At 34.2% G+C, this 21935-nt stretch overlaps 1 protein-coding gene and 1 long non-coding RNA gene across 2 annotated transcripts in view; both read right to left on the minus strand.

The window, feature by feature from the left end:
- Window positions 1–21935, minus strand: part of LOC123658064 — a 518186-nt gene that overhangs the window by 476009 nt on the left and 20242 nt on the right. The window lies entirely within an intron of this gene.
- Window positions 19589–20510, minus strand: LOC123658074. Its single transcript, XR_006743820.1, has 2 exons — window positions 20215–20510; window positions 19589–20118 (listed from the first exon to the last, which is right to left on the minus strand). It is a non-coding gene; the product is annotated as an uncharacterized LOC123658074 (long non-coding RNA).

A 21935-nucleotide genomic window follows, 5' to 3' on the forward strand; every position in this document is an offset into this window, starting at 1 on the left:
AAAGCCTTAATTTGCTTAGTTGTTCATGCCATGACGCCGAACTTAAGAGAAGCCTTTGTAATGTGATAACTTTAGTAAATTTTAAGAGAAATTCATATTTTGGAAAACGGCAACAACTTTTAATTTACAATAAAAACTCCGTAATACGTATAATGAAACTATCATACCAATATATTTTCATCGTCATTTACTTCCTACACTAACCAAATTTAGCAATAATAATTATTAATGTTACCGAGCTTCAACTTATCATATAGTTCAAGTTTTTTTTTTAAACCTCTTACTAAAAATAACATGTCAACATAATAGCAGAAATAGGACAAAAATTTAAAAAACTGTTTAAAAAGTACTAATCGATTTATTTTAGCCAGATAATAAGTCTATCAATAGTAAGTACAAAATAAGCGTAAGAGAGGTTGCTAGGTAAGAACAAATTCCTCCCATTTAAATAAATATATATTTTGATTTTCAATAAACAAATAATTACCAATTGACAAATGAAAAATGCAAGATAAAACGTAAAACAAAATTAATATCATAGAAAACCTACTTTTGCTAATCTAAAACCGTCATGCAATTCAATTAAAACGGTGGGTATTAATCATGACAACTAAAACAAATTAAAACTAAACTACCATAACAAAACGACAGTCAAATCAATTAATAGAAAATCTGGCAAATATGGTCATATTTCAATCATTTTATCAAACTAATCAAATAAAAACTATAAAATAGGTCATGAGTATATAAAAACGTCTCAAATGGAAGTTCATATTTAAGCTTACCAAGACGTGATTCACACAGTTTTGTTATAATGCTTTTTACAACTATGTCTCACTTCTGAAAAGACGACTCTTTTCCCACTAGTGTGTATCCTGGCTCCACAGCCTCGAGCGCACGTCCAACGACGTTTGCCCCTGTAGTAGGCATCGAGCTTGTACCAGAAACCGCTCATCTTAAGCAGTTGCTCTTCTCCTAAACTGTTCTTCTTTGACGAAAATAGTACTGTGTAAAAAAATTAGATGTTTACAGTTAATCTTTTAAGCAATTAAGGTAATAATCATAAGCAATGCAATTAAAATACAAAAACAAAAATTCACTTTATTGAAAATAGATTTTAAAATAACGTTACAATTATTATTATATGAGAAGCTTCCATCTGTTCCGGCACGACGATTCTGTTTAATCTGTCTAGAAACTCAACAATAGATTATCTGTTCTATACTTTAAAATCGTTTCCCAAATATATAGACTACGAAGAGTCGATTTTTGGTGGCAAAAAAGAGTAAGAGTTTGGACGAGAATGTCCATGTCCATAACGAAACGTTTTGAGGCTTGCTTGCTTTTTTATACGCATCAAAATATTTTTGTTACAATATATTTAGATGATAAAAAGCTATATGATATTCTTCAGGCCCTGTACACAGTATTTAAAATTAAAATGTGTTGTAAAAAAGAAATACGTGATTTAACGGCAGTAGAATCGCATAGCATCAATTTATACTTTTTTCGTTGTTATAAGGAAAGGTTCTTTTAAAGTGTCGGCGCTTGTCAGGTTCAAAAGAAACACTTATTTTGTTGAATTTAAAGAAAAGGGAATACTAAAACTATAAAACAATGGTCTCTTAGGATAGTAAAAAGGTTGACTGACAACAAAACATTAAAAAATTGTCCAATAACAAAGCATATTCTGGTATTGTTGGCAAACATTTTTTTTTTCCTTAATAAAGTACCTAATAATTAAAGTTCAAACAAAAGAAGCCCTAGAGTAGTACCAAAATGGATAATGGTGAATACATGGAATAAGAGAAACTAGTTGTTTCTATTTCGTGGGTGAAATGAATGAAAATATCATTATGAATACAAATATAATATAAACTTCATAATATAATTATATAAAAATTAATAATGTAGTAAATATAATAAATTAACAACGTCGGTTTTAACCTGTAAATGTCGTCAAACTAAATAAAATATTTTAACATTACAAATAATAACAATAGTAATACAAGAGAAGAAGTCTTTGGTAACGAGACAAATATTTTCAGTTCAAGGTTTACAGTCGAGTTCACTCAGCGAACAAAGTGGTCACAGTATGTATAATAAAGTAGTACATATTTCCATACGTAATCATAATTATATAATCCTCATTATAAAAACTATCGCTCGTTATATTTTGCTCATAAGCAGGTATACATTAACTCTACACTATTCTATATCTACACCTAAGTACAAATTATATATAGGTACTGAAGTAATAATAACATTGTCTATCAGTCGTGCCGCTCCTACGCCGCGGTCAATAGAATTTTGTAAAAAAGCTTCAACAAGACGGCTACGCTATTATTAAAGCTATAGTTTGTATACATAACTTCTAAATATTTTGGTAAGAGAATATTGCACACCATGTTACACAGTTCATATATAATTTTATATCCATTGTAGTTCCTTACTATAATATTGGCCGCTAAGGCATTGGTACAAGGCGAAGTTGGGGTGACTAACATCTAATTACCTAATTATTATTATAAATATACTTGGAACTTAAAGACATAAATCCTTGAAGCGTTCTACTCAGAAAATTCTAAGTAAGCTTGCAATTAAAACAACTAGTAACAGTTAATAATAAAGTAACAAAATAAAATAATCTTACTTTGGCATAACGTTATTTTAGTAACTTAGACAGTCTTTAAAGAATACAAATATTTTTAGAAAATTCAATAAATAAATTAAATTTAGTGTCCGTTAAGGATGAACGACTGAGGAAAGTTGTCTGTAACAATTTACTTATCACGAGCGACGCTCCAAATACGCAGTCAATGTCTTCTGTCTAAGAGACCACGTACAAGGAGGTCGCGCCAGGCCTAAAGGAAGAGAGCAGCGTGTGGGGCTGATGGCAGAACAGGGGCTGGAACCGCACCCACAGAACGAACCGGAAGACTCTCAACGATCTTATACTTTCCCATAGGATCTACCTCGAACCTCCTCGACTCGTGCTTAGCTCGATTATAGGTTGCCGGATGGTTGTGTGACCCTCTGAAGTATACCAGGCGACCATCTCTAAGGCACAGCGCAACTTGGCACCTCTCCGCTTTCTGGTAGGATCGCGCGCACCTCCAAGTGACACGTCGAGGATGAGACCCTCCGTCTTCATAGAAAATGTGACCGTCCGCGACCAAGTGGAGTCCACCTCGAGCCGAACGTATGTAAAACCATCCTGGAACAATTCACAACCATGATATATTTGCGGGTAGCCGCTAACACTGACTACTCATAGCGAGAAATATTGATATCAAAACAAAGTATGAAATATTTAACCGTAAATGGTTCGTACCTTTTACATTTCTGAGTAAAATTAACACTTACACGAGAACGACGTATTTCACTCTGTTCTATCAAACGTAATGCTATTACTCTTTTATTTCAGACAAATCTAGATGGCCTACATTCCAGATAAATGCGAGAAATTCTAGATGGTTACCAAGTTATTTTTTTTTGTATTACTTATTGATAAATCGAACAAATTAAAACTTAAGAGTGTAGACTAAATATTTGAGTATAAGACAGATTTTTCACATGCAGATGTAAAAGTTGGGTGCATTGTAATAAAACCACGAGACTGACATCAGCGCAATATAATCGTTTCTTTGTACCTATACAGAGAGATTTTTCTCACTACCTTTAGTCACTACACAGCGTATACATTCACCATTCAGCGACATTCGCCAGTAGCTAGCTACCTTTGTCCAATATAATTAATACTTTCCACTAAAATAATATAAAATATCTTATCACAATACAAAATAATACTTCAAAAATAATACTCCATGGGTCAACTTATAAATACGATCGTATACATCTTATATGGTAAACTGGTATATCTATTGGTAAACATTGTGCGGTATACATCTATTGCATCAAAAAATAAATCTTTGTGTAAGTACAGCCAGGGCTATAACATAGAATCTTTAATAAAATATTGTATTTAAGTACACACTAAAAGCGAAAATAATAATAATCTTAAAACGTTTCAAAAAAATAAAGATCTCACTAAAAACAATAAGCTTACATCTACAACGTATACATTGAGTATTATAATTAGTAAATCGTTCAATAAATGCAGTTTCCTACCTTAACAATCGTTACATTACCACCTAATATCGTATACGTGACGTGACTTGATACCAACAATCTTAGCAACTCGACAACAGAACCTCATCAACCTGCTAATCGCAAAACCAAAACCAACTTCCAGAGCCGTAGCTCCTTCCAACAATCATTGTATATACAATACGCGAATAAAATTTTAAAAAAATATGTAAAAGTAATTTATAAAAATACTTAATATCATAAGAGAACTATCACTTTGTACAATAAACTACATCTAGGACCGTCTTGCGGAAGATCTAGGCTGAGACGCGGGCAAGAGTAAACTTCCTATTTCTCCGCACAACAATACAAAAAATATTCTTTGTATACATGCATAGTTTAAAATACTGTTTAAAAAAATACTGGCCTTAATTATCTGTAACTGTTATAATATAAGTAATATATTATGCATTTTGTTTTATATTGTTTAAACGCTATTAAGTAAAACGCTCCCCTGAAGGTACTCGTCTGTGATTAGCCTTCAAGACTTTGTTTGCAAACGGTCTCACTAAAGTTCTAATAATAGATTCGTATACTTGACACAGACCATGTACATTAACTAGGTTACTCGTATAACGTGTCATACTCGGGACGGGTCGCTCCACACGCGGTTATAATTCGCTTTACATAAATTTGACAATCGAAAATGACACTTTTCGATATAACTTAATCGGTCAAAAACGCGCCAAAGTAAAATGTGAAAATATCATATGACATGTAAATAATAAATATAAATAAGTGTAATTTTTATCGATAAAATAATACTGTAAAATTTCTTACTTCAACGGCGATCCAACGTAGTTACGTTTTTTTTTTTCTCGCTTGTTTCTTTTTCTTTTATGTTACTTGTATTGTTATTGGTTGTACAATACAGTATATTTGTATTGTATTGTTACGGTTATAGCTAGTTTAAAAATAGATGTCGCTAACATTTTTAACCGAGGCACTGGAGCCTCCCGTCCTCAATCTCTTTGGAGAATTAACAGCAAACATATAAGTTTACTGACTAACCTAAAAGTGTGTTTAACCTGAACATTATACACATCAATAAAAGCGTATGACCACCGGTGGAAAGGCACATGGACAGTAATAATCATTCCATTCGAAGAATTCAATTTCGAGCCAGTTTTACATGCGACACTTTTTATCCCACAATATCATCACCGAACAAAATCGACGGCCCCGGGGAATAAAGTCGTAAAGTGCTATTACCACTGTTTTAATGTTTTTTCATTTTCGGCACCTGTAGGTGGTAATACATCTTTGATTTTTTAATGTTTTTTTCTCTAAAAATCCATGAAGTTATAACAATTTACATTTTTATCATCCGGAAATCATATCACAATTATAACCCATGTCCCATACTAATATCGTAGTCATATAATATAAAACGAACATCTGTCTCAATAAGCTGGTAAGCCGTTATACCATTTTATTCATGTAAAAAAAAATTGTGTTTGCTCACAAACGAAAAAAAACCGACTTCAATTTCATCGACGAGTGATACAACGTAGATCGACGAAAAAATAGTCAAGTAACTATGCGTTATCAAAGATTACTCAAAAAGTAGTTATCAGATCTCGATAAAATTTATATGTGAGCACATGATTAAACATCAGCTTTCGATTAAATTAAAAATTATCAAAATCGTTACAGCCAGTTAAAGTTATGCGAATTTTCGAGTTTCCCTCGATTTCTCTGGAATCCCTTCATCAGATCCTGGTTTCCTTATCATGGAACCAAACTATCCACTCTCCAACAAAAAAAGAATTATCAAAATCGGTACATCCAGTAGAAAGTTATGCGATATAATACAACGTAGGTCGACGAAAAAAGCGTCAAGTAAAAACGCATTATTAGATATAACTCGAAAAGTAGTAGTTAGATCTCAAATAAATTTAAATAGGACAAATTGACACTCACCACCTTTCGATTAAAAAAAAAATTGTCGAAATCGGTCCACCCGGTCAAAAGTTCTGATGTAACATACATAAAAAAAAATACAGTCGAATTGAGAACCTCCTCCTTTTTTGGATGTCGGTTAAAAAATAGATAAGTAATTCCGAAACACAGTGTTCGGTAAGTGTTGGTCGGTAAACGTACATTGCGGCTTTATTATTAGCTTAATGATACATGTTACATAAAAAATGCTGAAAATAATGATGTATTGTTTTCTAATGTTTACGCGAATTTTACTCATTTAATGAAACACTTTTTTCGGATTTTATCGCGGTTTATTATTAACTTTTGATTCCCGACGTTTCGGATACTTTACAGCAACCATGGTCACGGGAGGACTGAGGTGTCAGACGTCCTAACGTTACAAAGTTATTCGAAATTACCCGACATACATCAATATTTTATTTAGTCCTATCTACGCAGAATGTGCCAATTGAGTCTTTAATCTGTGGTAAATTATGCTTGGTTTTTGATTTAATTATATTATTAATGGGGTCCCAAGCAGGTGGTAATTGCCAGCAATCTTCTCTATTGAAATTTGGATGTTTTTTAATTTCAATAGCCTCACGGATTATCCTTGGTTGGAATCGGTGTGCTTTTGCGAGGATGTGGTTTATCGAATCTAATATAATGGCTAGCTGTGTCTAGACTGTGTTCACAGATTGCAGACTTAGTATAGCGACGATGTTTCAAGTCAGCTATATGTTCTTTAACGCGAGTTTTGATTGATCGTTTTGTTTGTCCTATATAAGAGAGACCACAGTCAAGTACAAGCTTGATTGTGACTACGTAGATAGGACTAAATAAAATATTGATGTATGTCGGGTAGTTTCGAATAACTTTGTAACGTTAGGACGTCTGACACCTCAGTCCTCCCGTGACCATGGTTGCTGTAAAGTATCCGAAACGTCGGGAATCAAAAGTTAATAATAAACCGCGATAAAATCCAAAAAAATTGTTTCATTAAATAATGATGTATACCTAATAATACAATATTAAGGCCCGTTTAGGACACGCGATATAACAAAAGAAACTTTATTGCTCGTCCTGTAAAATTTACTTTTCGCTGTTACCACTTGATTCCCCGGGGGCATCGAAATATATGATTATATAATACATTAAGATCACGACTTGTGCCAGCACAGGGTTTCACCGGCGGTCACCTGTAAACGCTACATAGGTGATTTATTCGACTAGCGTAATACGTATGTGTTGTGAGATTGATCATAGATAGATGTGTTCATTTAATTGTCATGTTTAGAACATCGGTCTCAAGGGAGTTGCGCGTACGCCGCATGTATGAGCGCTATTCATCTGAACGACTCGCAATCCAAACGTGTGGACAGCAGCGCGACAGCGAGGGTTCCTAGAGCATCGCCACCAGACCTTGCCACTGGCGGCTCGACCGTTGAAGCAGAATCTATGAGCTCCTACTTCGATAGCAGGTTTCCCACGCTTACTGAGGCAGTAGCGAAACTGTCCAGGAAAGCAGGGAAATGGAAACGGTAGCCCCAGTGTAGGAGGCGTATCTGCCTGTACTCCTGTTCCTGCAACTAAGGACTGCACCGTCAATAACTTTCGAGTGGCCATAAAGAAAATATAGTCTAGTTATATCTAAGTGTAAGATTAAATATTATTTTTAAGTAATGAAATATATAATTATTAATAGGTACATGGAGAAAAAAAAACAAACGATTTATTTATAAATTGCGGTTTTAAAAAAACTTTTTCGTCGACTAGATTTAATTTGACATCTATTATTAAACTTTTGACATTTCAATATATTTCTGGAAATACCGTAATTTTATTTCGACGGTTTCATTATATCCTAAAGCGAAAAGCTTGAAGCAATTCAGCTTATACAATACGTCACTACTATCCTTTGCCATTTATCCTAATTTTTGAATAAAAGGGATTCTTTTTCTTTTTCTTTCTAGAAGCGATCTTCTTTTTATCGTGAGACGTGTGAGAATAACCAACCGCAATCACGTGGTTTAACTGGGTGATGGCGTAGGATTTACATCCGAGGTCTGATTTAATACAGCGCCATGTACATCTTCCGAATGTTATCTGGCCACAACGGCGGTACCTCTGTCCTCCAATAACCAGAACAGGATTGCCGAAACGTGATTGACTCCAGTGTACTGCAATAAAATCACAAGATACCATTCCACGCGTAACTGAGATTTGACTCGATTTTCGCCAGATCTACGACGATATTTGTAAAATAATAGATTCGAATTTCATTATATTCAAACAAAACAAAAATAAATACTTTAAAATTAACTGAAATTAGGTATGACGTTCTAGTACCTACTCCTTTTTATCTCCTCTAAAATAAAAAATCAGAGCCTGGGATTAAGAAGACAACTTTTACTATTGTGACGGCATAAAATAAATCAGTAGAAAGAAATAAAATAAAAAACATTTATATTTAAAAATACTATATTTTTATAACACGAAAAACTTGTTATTTTAATTAGACACACGTTATTATAATTTGATTTTATAAATATGTACCGATTAAATACCTACTTTTCCTTAACCATAACTTCATACTTAACGCTACATTTTAATTTGTTCTTTTTTCAAATATTAATAATAAATATTAAAACTTTCGTGCTCTTTACATTTATACACAGCAATGTCGCAGGCACTCCTCTTATATTTACGTTAAGAAATAACACAATCTTAGTAAAATTTAACCAAATACACGTATACAGAGATTCTTATTAATCATACATTTGAAAAGTAAATACAATGAACAAGTTAAAAATAAGCTTATATAAAACGCGACGATTTATAAAAGTTTAGATAATGACGATAATTAAACACATTGCTTGAGATCATAATGGAATGATTTTTTTTTTTCTTAAGCTAATTTTATATTTTATTAATACATGTCGAATACAAAATACGATTTTTTATGTGATAAAACGCAAAAACACAAACAACCATTTTGTCACCACTGCAAAGACACAAGGAAAATAGCATATGTTTGAACATCACCGTATGAAAGTAACACCCATCATTTGATTGTACCCTAATTAATCCGCTTGTTTTATTATTCATATTACTTTTATATCAAAAATAACTTTTATGGATATTTTTCAAAATATTTTTATATCCAGTAGTGATCGTTAGATTATTTCATTTGTAATTAAATTCTTTTTCTTTTTTTTTTAAGGTTTATTCAATCGTTTCAAATAAAAGCAAAGGTCCTTAACCCAAATGACAGCAAGTAAAAAAAATATTTGTTAAATTAAACAACACACTACTTGTTGAATGGGTAATGCTACTTTCTTCATTTGACTTGAGGAACTGTCTGAACTGTCTGTCTGATTATTTACTAGCATTACGTAAAATATAGAAAAAAGAAAGTATCAAAAATTCTATCCAGTACTGATTATATTTCGAAAAATACCAAAAAATTCAATAATACGGTCCCAAAATTAAGTCATTAAGACGGGAGACAAATTATTTGCAATACACACTTCGAAAAAATATTAATAAATAAAAAAAAGCTAAGAATTAATTATACTAAGAAGGAATGAACTGTTTACGTGGAATTCTTTAACTACAAATTGTTTATCAGTTCTAATCTCACAGCCACAAAAGCCACTGATTTGATTCTTGTAAACATCCTCATCTCAGAGCTCGGCGCTAGGTACTTTTCAGAGGTGCGTGCCAATCGTTCAATGACCTTTCAGGATGTTTTGGTGCATCAAAGTTCAGGGGTGTGAAATTCGGTTCATGGTTGTGGCCACCCTTAATACGAATGAAACGTCCATTCATTGTCGTTTGCACCCTGCAGAGACATCCCCTCGTATCCTTGTCCCGGCAGGCCCAGTTAAGCTTATCCCGGTACTGGTTGTTCACCCAAAATTTATTCGATTGGAATATAAGTACCGATTTACCAGCCCTCGATGGTAAGAAGAAAGCTTCTGAAAAACATAATACAAATTAATAAAGGCCTATAATTACCCAAAATTTAAAAATTTAGGTTAAAGAATAAATGCCACCAATAATGTTCTGTTATTGATTACAAACGAAAACAAAGTTTTTCGTAACATTGAAATTTATTACAGATTTCTTTACATATATTTGTGAATAGATCTGACGAACAGAAAGTAATCATTACTCAATAATTATATTAATAAAAAAAAACAAGAAAAAAAAAAGGGAAGTGAAAAAGTGAAACGAGAACATTAGGTACAATTATATCTGTAAGATAAGTTTATTACAATTGAAATATCTTTTTCGTCGACTTCTTAAAAAACTTGGGTTTTTCATGATTATGAACGTTGTGATAGGATATAACTTCGCCTTTTTTGTTAGTCCTCGCTTTAGCTCGACACCCAGCGTTACTTCTTCTCGAACATACCCAGTAAGTCCGTAGCGTCTCAGTGAAAGAGTAACCATTCAAAACTAAGTTTTTCTTTCCTCTACCGGTGGGTATATATGCTGCTGATACTTCGTCTATAAGCCCTTATAAAAATTAAAAGCTATATATGTAATAATCAAAAAATTACCAAAACTCAATACTGTTTTTTTTTTTCATATACTTGTTTTATTTAATAGTACAAAAGCAACTATTTCTAGAAATATTTTATTTTATAAATTTTATTTCTAGGTAGGTAATCATTTTCCATAAACATGAATATTATATATTAAAAAAATATATAAGATAAAAGATAAACTCTACCAACTTCCAAAAAATGACATGAATTATTTTTACATAGACGTATTTAGATCATTAAACTACAATAGACTTTTGAAGAACGGATTTAACCTAAAAATAAGTATAAGAAACATAGTCAAAAACAGATCAAGAAATTTTGTTTGTTTATATTTGACGTTCATACGGACAAGAAGCATGCCCCTCCTTTTTTGTACTGCATATTATAATACATACATAAGTTAGTTTATTATCCTAGGGATTTATACCTTTTCTAAGTTCATATAATATACAAACTTCATTTTAATAATATATATTATAAAACTAGTGTAATGGTTAGTACCTAACTTTACACATATATGGCTGAGATTTTAGGAGATTTCACCTATTGCGTAATATACACTACTAAACTGACATAATTTGGCAAATATGCCAGGTGTATCGTACTAAACAATCAAGTTATACTAAATACAATGGACCTTCGAAGCCCTTACAATACCTCGCATTTACGTACAGAGCTGTTATAGACAAAAACAGTGCTCTGCATGAAAAGGCCTACACATCATAGAACAATGGTATTCTTTTTACTAATTTATTAAAATTCGTCCTATGCGTATGTCTAATGAATGTTTTAGCTTTCAGCTGTGCACTTTACTTTCCAGGTGCTGTTACATGCGCGTTATATCAAAGGTCCAATGTATATAGTTTAGTTATGATCATGTTTATCGTAGAAAAGCACGACGTCTGAATCTACTGTATAAATGTTCGCACCGCAGGTCCCCGACGCGTGGGTACAGCGCCATCGCGTACGACCGTTTCGGAATTCCCTTTCTTTCACATAGCTAAAACCGCCGGTTATGATCATAGCTTTCTTCTGCTTCCCGCCGCTGAATCTAAACTGTCCGATGCCGTCGCTTCTTGTGGCTACCGAATACAATTTTATATTTAATGCATTTATCACAATGATAATTTAAATACTAGATTATCTACGGGTTTCAGTTTTTCCGTATACCCGAATAAACATCACCAACAAACGAATGTTATTCTACAAATTTAAGACGCTCAAAACCATTTTATTTATAGTTCAGATTTTATAATTGCGTCTTGCATATGCACATATGACGTATGATATCAATACGATAAACAACATTTCTATGCAAAGTGCAATAGGCAATAGTGTCATATAAGGGCTGCATACGTGAATATGCATATAGTTTTCAAATAAATAGTAAATAATTTATATAAACATATTTAATAATTAATTCTTAATGAGTAATACTCTTAGAGCGGGTACTTTGACACGCGGTTAATGGTATGCCAGTTATTAAACGGTAATAATTAGATTTAACAATCAAAATGTGTTGGTCAAGTCACAGTTAATTTTTAACTACTAGTTGCGTACGTAGCTGTTACTGATGGAACCTAATCGGTTAGTAGCTTTAAAGTTAAACATAGTATCAATGTTGTATCAACAATACATACAAACATAGCAGAATACAGCAAAATTAATGTTTGAAAGGCCAATCTACTCTTTCAGTTCATACGATTGTATTATAATAGATATATTATGATTATAATATTTATGGTATTTTAATAAAGTTTTTACACTGAACAAATTCATTCATATAGATAAGCTGTAAAGACTTACACATTTATTACATTTATATGGAACTTACCGCTATTGTCATTTTAAAACTTCCAATATTTCGACGACGTTGCAGACGCAATAGTCATAAGCTGTGTGACTATGTAACAATAACGGGAGTTTTAAAATAGTCTAGTAATAATAAATGTGTTAAATATCAGTAATATTTTCAAATACACAATTTTTCATACCTTTTACGCCTGCCTGAAGGTCTTACTTCAACTGATCAATTTGTGTTCAAATTCCGAACGTACTGTAGGACGTTCTAGTTTACTACTATTTAATTGGACAAATGACGTGGCTGAGCTCAGTGACAGCGATGACTATTTCTTAACGTGATCAAGCTATAGTTAAGATAAAACATCGGTTACACCTCTAACCGTCGCGTACAAGCAACCCGCTCTTAATAAAATCAACGATCTTACATCAAAACAAGACAATACCTTTTACAATAAAATACCTTTATATTACAATGTATATCGTTATGTCGATTTATAAAAATTATAAGGAATGTTTAGTACAACTAAGTTATAACTACAAATTGACAATGTTCCCGCGTTAAAGGCACTTCATTTTTTTTAATAACTCAAAATATACATAAATAAGTACATTAGATACAAAATTTAGTTATAAACAAATACATAGTACGCATTTTATTTTGATATACGATAGATATTGTTTCAGATACAAACATCGGGTGCCAATATCAACGGTAAAATATCACAAGCCGATTTGTCGCAACCCCGAAATCTTTTACAGCTGAGTTAAATAATAACGGTTCACTATATTGAGCTTTTTAAACCATGTACACACTGCGTGCTCAATAACTCCAGATGTAGGTATCGGCACGGATTTTGAGTCGGCGACAATGGAGATCGCTTTGCGAAAAAAAAAAAAAACGTTTTATTCAGTACAAAATAAAAATAATCAAATGTAGAAGTACTTAATACTCTTCTTAATACCTATATCGATAGAATGTTTGAGTGAAGTTGAAACTCAACTCAATATCCGTACCGATAGCTATACTAAGCACTAAAACGTCTAACCAGGCTGCAGGTGACAGCGTAGACAAGTCAAATCTACCCGGCCCTCGCAGTTCGTAAAGGCTTTATTATATAAACCAGGCGCATATAACTACGAATTCGTTAAGAACTAAGTTCGTAACAAGTAAAAATTATATTTTATGAATAATAAATTTAATAATACAAACAGTTATAAAGAAGCACCGGAGGCAAACCTACAGTAAATAACAATGGAATGAATCGTAAGGTATATAATTATATTTGTCATTACATTTTAGGTTTCATATATGAATGTTAATCTAATTTATATTTAATAATTAATATTGTCGCTTAAATCACAATTATATTTACTAACCATAAGTTTGTCTTAGTTCCTTACACCAAGGATGGCAAAATAAAGGCTGCATTGACAATATGCCTAGAATTCATATAGTCAAGATTATTTGACGTCAACCTATATTGATTTTATGATATGACAAATACGCCAACCCTGGCCTAAGCTATTATTTTCTATAACTACTATATGGAATAAATTCTATAAGTCTTAATTTTAACCAAACGAGTATATCGGCTATAGTCAAAAGACGCTAAAAATCCTCTAAAAATTTTTACTACAAAATCGTTTTGAGAAAATATGCAGTTATTCATACATTCCAGAACGTTAACGACATTATTTTTCAAACACCAGAAAAAGTCTTATAAAATGTTTATATAGTGCAAATTCTCAAAAAGGTCAACATACGAAATCATTGAATAACATTAACCACATATAAAATAAGTTATAAGACATTGGACGTTAACGTTATGATATAACCAATCCATTCCAATGAATGGAATACGAATCCGAGACAAAATTGTCTTATTACAATATGTTGGTGGAATAGTTTCAAATTATTTAATCGGGATCAACACAGCGGTTTTCTTGGAGGGTGATTGTGCATTCCCTTCACGGCGACGACGTTAGCTCCAAGCATGTGTATACGCGCCTTGCAGTTGGTTTTCTTGGAGGTACAGCGCCAGATGACCTTGTCCCTCAGCTTCGATTCCTCGCAGAAAGGGAACGTATTCACCACCATGATAACTTTGCCGCGTCTCGATTTCAAATACTTGATACCTGCGACAAATGTCATTGTCAGAAACGATATAACCCTTAAAAATTATAACATTACCTAATCCACCACCCATGAGTTCATTCACGTCTGCTGCGGAAATTGAAACACACTCGGCTTAAATCGTTTATATTCAAGTGACATGAAATAAAACTAGCGATCATTGATTTATTGATAAGTACAATTTAATAATTCACAAAACATACCCCATACAAGAACCCTAAAAGTCTTATATTAAGATAGATACAAAATTACACTATTATAGATAGATTTGAAGGTAAAGGTATACAATAGTAACAGATATTGAGGTAGATAAATATATATATAAAGATAGACTCAATTGATAAATTAGACCAACTGGGCCATTAGCCTGAACCGAGGCGACACAAACGACAATCAACATATATCTCAAATTACTACCTACGAGATTCTCAAGTAACAACAAGCATATAAATACAGTTTTAATCATTACAATTTATTATCAGTATAACATCAAGGTGATTAGTATTATTATTCCAATTTAATCAAAAACACGAATCGTAAATTTAAATGCTCTCGTTTGATAGTACAATTTGTAAATACACAGTAATTGACGAATATTGTCATTTCCCTAAATTTAAAAAAAACATATTATGCTAAATGTGACCAGACGTCACAAGATTAAGTTGTCGCCGCGGTTCAACATACGTCTTCGTTATTTGGCGTAATATACAACTCAGGTACAATAGAGCATGTCAAACAACTGCAATTATTATTTATCTTTAGTCACTTAAAGTTCTTCAACCGACCGCCAAAAAAATAAAAACAACACCACACCATTCTCAATAACTACATGTGCCAATTTCCTGTACATTAGTGGTTTCCTTTTATTATTAATGCAAAATTGTACAGCAAAAATATTTTTGACATGATCTACGACTAAACCTAGGTTAGCTTAAGCCAGTTACAGCTCACGCACACATTAAGACCCCGTAATTACTAAGTTAACTAATAACAATTAAAATTAGTCAAAATTTGTACTTATATCAGAGTCTTAAGAGATATGGGCCTAAATTCTTACTGAAAAATTAATTCGACAAGCAACAAATCAATATTAAAAAACAATCAATAAAATATATTTAGACAACAGTCTCAAAAGAGCCTATTTATATTACAGTCATCAACAGCAAACACTCGAGTACAAGTTAAAACTATGTAAAGAGGTAGTTGAGTTTCAATATGAGGTAATAAGATGGCGCGCCGGACCCTGCGCAGCGAACCGCCCCGGCGCGCGTCATTAACCTAACCTAGCCTAGCTTAGCCTAAAACACCTCACTCGAGTAAAGCTTCTGAGTATTAATTCGTGTATATAAAATTGTATAATTAAACTAATCTGTAAAACCCGTATAAAAAGTGAAGAGAGGTAGTTGATTGAGCTTAAGTACTTAAAACCAATCTAAGGAGCAGAGCAACATCGACTAAAGTCTGCGCGCCTCGACGTGTCACGTGCAAGAGCAAGCGTTTTTACTCGAAGGTAGGTAGTCAATAAATAACACCTTTGATAACTATTCAACTTGTTCTCTTACCGTTAGAGGCGGACGTCTAATTGTCTAAGCATTATCTGATTTTGTAAAAGTTAATCTCTCAAAATAAAATTAATATTTCTAAGTACAGTCGAGGGATCCTTTATTGCTTACATCCGAAGCGAGTTCGCGTTTCAGTCGCCAACGCGTTGTCGACGACATTGCTGCCGCCGACCTCTTCTGTACACCCGTTTCCGATCGCAACATTACCTACGGTCCTTCTCGAGTTCTGGTTCTAACCTACCCTACGTGTTGTCAACTTGCTTAGTACCGTTCTGAATCGATCAGCCGTGCCCGTCTTGTTGGTGCTGAGTATGAGCCGACGTTGGAAATCAAACGTTTAAATGGGCTTATATTCGGATATACCTTCTAATAAACTTGACATCGATACATACAACACCATAAGCGTCTTTCACACAGGCAATTAGTACCAATAACCATCTCTTTAATTTAATTTTCTGTTATTTGTGCACGAACGAACATGGCGACGTTTGCGCACTTATTCCTAATTACTTGTGTGATCGCTTTTAAACGTTCAGAAAGTTTACTTACTTATTTTACCATTCTATACATTTCCATAAATAACCCACACCTATACGAATAACATTATAGACCTCGAAAAGACCGCCTAACCTAATACGTTACAACGTCAATCGTTTCTCCGTCTGGATGATCGTTATAATCCACAAGAAGTTGTAACATTCAAAACACCACATACATAATTATAATCTTGATCTGACAAACACGTTGTCTACATTAGTTAATCCAACAGTGCCATCGCTTTAAGTATACACCGTCCTATCCCATTTTATCCTAAGTATTATATAATATAATTATAATTATAATAATAGTAAACAGTTAATCTAAAACCATAAATTATTCTATAACACGAGTGCAAAAAACTTCGTGCATATCAGTTGGTCGATATTTCAACATTCGTAAGTACAACCAGTATACGTTAGTCGCTCAAACGCGGAAAGAGAGCTGTAGTAGCGGATATCTGATTTGAAATGTAAATGTTATCTTTAGTCTTCCTCCTTACAAACGGTATCAACCAGCAGTGGTTTGTTAGCGGGAGTGTGCTGCGGGGTGGTTTGGACCGCGGTAGGCGAAGGTTGAGGACCTGTCCCGGTGGCGGCCGAAACTGCAGCAGTGGCGTTTGCCGTAGCAGTAGCGTGTGCAGTTGCGGCATACAAAGCTAGAGCGTGTTGCAATTGAAGGAGTTGATGGTGGGGATCAAGGGGAGCGGGAGCCCGATGTCCACTCTGATGTGGAGTACGAACAACGTAACGCCCGTCCGCAAAACGACGCACGTTAGGTGGAGCGTGGTTGTGAGCGTAACGAGAACGGACGATGCGTTCGTAACCTTCTGGACCCTCTGTATTAACATCGGCGAGGCATCTCGAGGTGAGACGAGAGGAACAGTACCACTGCTTGCGTCCGTGAGCCAAATTGTTTTTCAAACGAAAGGTATAACCTCGGTGTAATAGTAATCGTCCTTTTCCTGCACGAATAAAGCGAGCTGAAAGAAAAAACTTACATTAATAAATGTCCTGAAACCGGTGCATATTTTACATACATAGATAAAACTGATCTTAACAAAGCCTTCATGTTAATTAAGAGCAGTTCTATTACTTAAATTAAATCTTACATATAAATTACATTTAAATAAAACAAACAAGGAAAGGGTTAAATAAAGTAGACACATTGATACCAAAATTTATTGGGGGTTAATGCAATGATTCAAAAATGTAAATCGTAATCTAATTTAATATCACTTACACGAATAACCTACGATCCCGAACATTATTCTATATAACTATTAATAAAATACAATAGAAATAAGTTTCTCTATGAGATAATAATATAGTTAATGAGCAAGGAATATTTGGCACAATTTTCCGTAAAATGAAGTAAAATTAACAAACAATATAGAACTTACAGGAAACCTGAATAATTGAGATGTAGATATGTGAGAGAGGTTCAAAAACAGAGGTTCTGTTACAGAGAATTAACATAAATCAGATCCTAACACTTTTGCATTAAAATTGCTGTTGATGGGAATATTTAAAGTTTGTTAACTTTTTTTTATATCACTAGTTCGGCAAACAAGCGTACGGCTCACCTGATGGTAAGAGATTACCGTAGCTTATAGAACACTAGAAGCATCGCAAGTGCGTTGCCGACGCCCAAAACCCCCCAGGATCCCCAGGTATTAAAAAAAGGATAACTATCGAATATTGTGTATCGTCGTATTGTACCTGTCTGAAGGCTGGTTCAACTGGTTAATTGAAACCGACGTTCTTATTTACTTTGATCTAATTCGCCACTAGGTCATTCATCTTGTTTAGACGAGCTATGGCCACGCTTGTTTACGAACTGTCTAATTTTTTCTAACCCTCTCTTCGGGAAGGCCTTTTACAGAAAATTTTTGTATTATTCTATCGATTTGAGACATTCTGTAAATGGATATCCTCTTTAAGTGATAAAAAATTCTATATCACTTGAGATCCCAGTTATACAGTTTTCACAGCAGTTTAAAAACATGATAAATTATGGCACAATTAATTTTGCACTTTAACATTCTAATCAAAAATAAAAGTATCCAACTATAACAATATTAAATAAGTTGACATAATTTTCTTACTGATGTAAAAATGAACTAATGAGCGTTAGAAAATTTTAACATGGGTGTATAAAATCGTTAAAATATCTTCTACGAGTCAACAGAGACTGTATATAGGTAAGTTTAATATTTGGCATCGAGACTCACGAGTCCACGTGTTGAGATCATTCGTCTAACTTAAACGACTACAACATCCTAACTACAAATTACACATTAAGAAGACTAGGAGAACATCAATTTCGTGAGCAAATAAATAGAACTCAGAATTCTTTAAAAAACAATGGAGTTTTTTGTGAAATCGATTAATAATATTTTCGAAACATTAATTCCTATAATTATAAGAAAAAATATTAGACATTCGAAAATCTTCTAATATCTTGCGATCCAGGCGTTCGGGTCGAAATGATCAAAATCGAGATTGGGCATTCTAGGAAGCAATAGCGGAGTGGGCGGTGATGACGGAGGCGGAGGAATATTGGGAGGCTGCTTGTTGTTCGACCTTCGCCCACAGCGGCCCGCGTGATTGTGTTCACCGACGAGCTTATGTAACTTGCCCTTCTGCGTGTAAGCCTTACATCCACACCCCCCCATTGTACACCGCCAACGTACGATCCCTGAACGCATCGTATGAGCCGCGTAGAAGCTCCGCCCACGCACCCAGAGCCGAGGACGACCGCCCGGCCCGACACAAAGTCGCACGAAGTTTTCTGAAACATTTATGTATTGTAGAACAAATAATATTACGATCGATACCCGAAGATCTACTCTGTAACTTGACACAACGTTATTAGATAAAAGTTAGCGAGGAAACCAACTAAGAAAATAAAATATACTTATATATCTCGTTATTTGTTTTTCACAGCAATTTATTATTTCTGTCTTTGAAGCTGCTTGGCTAAACTGGTGTTACAGTGATATAGTGTTCAATAGCTAGCTACTTTTATGTTTTGTGTTTATATAAGTTTTTATGTATGCTTACCAACAATAAATAATTACACTAATTATACTAACTACACATATTTACTAAACTAAGCTCTCGCGACAATAATATAACTTAAATCCTCACACTTATTCTACAATTATTGCTAAGTTTACTTTAAAATTTATTAACGGTTTACCTTAAAATTTATTACAAGCTACGTACATTAGCAGAATGTTTTTTGAGATCAGTGTAGACGAAGCAACTAAAATTTCTGTCGTTGACTAGATTTGACTAGACTTAAGCCGCACAGCGCACTTGCAAAATTACTTGTCACCTGTTTGTGCAATTCTAACCACATTATAAGTGACGCCGCGGTCATTACTTACAGCAAATTAAACAATCCGATTTCTGAAGAATAATACCTAATCTTAATATTTTATTCTCACCTGTAACCGAATTATTGGTGAAATAAAGCAGTGGAATAGTTATGTCGTTTTAGACATTTGGAATTCACATAATTATTTTCAATATTATATACATACATAAATCCTTTTATGCCTATGTTATTTGATTAATCGTCGAGCACAGCTTTGGCCTGGGTGGCTAGGGCTGCGTGCGTGAAGGCGCGGTAAGGCGCAGCCAAAGCGGCCGGAGGTATTGCCGGGGGCTCGTGTGAGTGAACGTTGCTCAGAGCGAAGATACGGTCGTGGAGCGTGTGCGCGTACGCCCGACAGGTGCGACGCGTGCACCTCCACCGCACCTTGCTCTTCTCGGGAAATACTTTCTCCGCGTAAAAAGAAAACCCGCCGAGCCGCATGTGACGCCGGCCGCGGTTCGAGATCACGAATTCAACTGAAAATAACCGTGTCAATCACTATTTATTCTTTACACTTATTTTAATTATTAATGCAATTAATAAATATTAAGGTTTATTGAATAGTTAGTCACTTCAGGTGTAAAAATCATCGGTTGTAATAAAACTACTGTAAACAATGCATATTTCTTTATTTGTCAGCTGAAATAATTTCTATGAGGCTTTCGATGCGGTTCATTTGAGTCGTCTGTTTGTGGGGCACGTGGTTGTGCCTGGAGTGCCTCATCACCAACCGGCCGTCGATGGTGAGAGCTCGTGCCGGGCAGGCGTGCTGCTTGCGACTGCGGCAAGTCCAGTAGACACGGGATCCTCGTCTTTTTCGGGCCACGAATCCGAACCCATCCAGGATGAGACACGGCGCGCCCCGCTGCGTCACCGTGTACCGCACCACGCCGCCCTGCCCGCCCTCCGCTCCTGTTGCGTTAATCACCATAGCAACACCCAACGCAAAATTACGACAAACGTAACTATATTGAAACACCATCATTAAAATTACTGTTTATTATGCTACTCGATCACAATTTTCCATGTTATAATGATTGTCATTAGGAGGATCATCAAGAAACTTTATCTACTTAAATCATATGAACCAAACCTACATCAGACTGCGCTACTGCAGCTGATGAAGAGTTTTATATTCTATTTGAATATTTGAAAGGTTACACCATTTATTCTACAATGGAGAAAATAATAAAATAGAATGGGAAAAACAAAGAAGAAAAAGTTATGACTTCGTCAGAAAGATCGTTTCTTAAATAATAGTCACGTAAAAGTGCATTACATGAATATTTACAATCGAAATACTTAGGCCTCGTATAAAATAAAATCACACACATAAAAGTCAAAAATGGAATTCGGTCGACCGAGTCTCATACGGTTGGACACGTAACAACTTCGCCTAATTCATACTTTTGAGCGATTTTTTTCATATGGTTATCGACATGATTGTGAACGGGGTTGGTTATTCTCAAGACGTTATTTTTAGATGTTATCCTCGCCCGACATCGCTTGCCGTACTCCATACAGCGCCAGAACGTCCGCCCGCTCCGCACGCTGTCCGTAACGAAAATGTACGGTTCATAAATCAGCTGAAGGTGGCCGCTCTTCGTCTGTATGAAATGAAGATCACTTTTAAGGCCGCTGTTGATGCTACCTATAACTAAATGAAAGATTTTATATTAATTTCGGAACTTAATGTACAACGTCTGTTTATCTAAAATATACGAGTATATATAAACGTAAATGAAACAACAGTATGAAAAAATATATTTTAATAATCATATTTATTATATTTTCCTTATCCTTATAAAAATAAATCGTTATAGCTGGAATAAGCATTAGGATATTTAATATAATTAGGAATTTACATAGTTCATGTTTTATACCATT

The sequence above is a fragment of the Melitaea cinxia genome, chromosome 11 (genome assembly GCF_905220565.1).
Source record: "Melitaea cinxia chromosome 11, ilMelCinx1.1, whole genome shotgun sequence".
NCBI lineage: Eukaryota > Metazoa > Arthropoda > Insecta > Lepidoptera > Nymphalidae > Melitaea > Melitaea cinxia.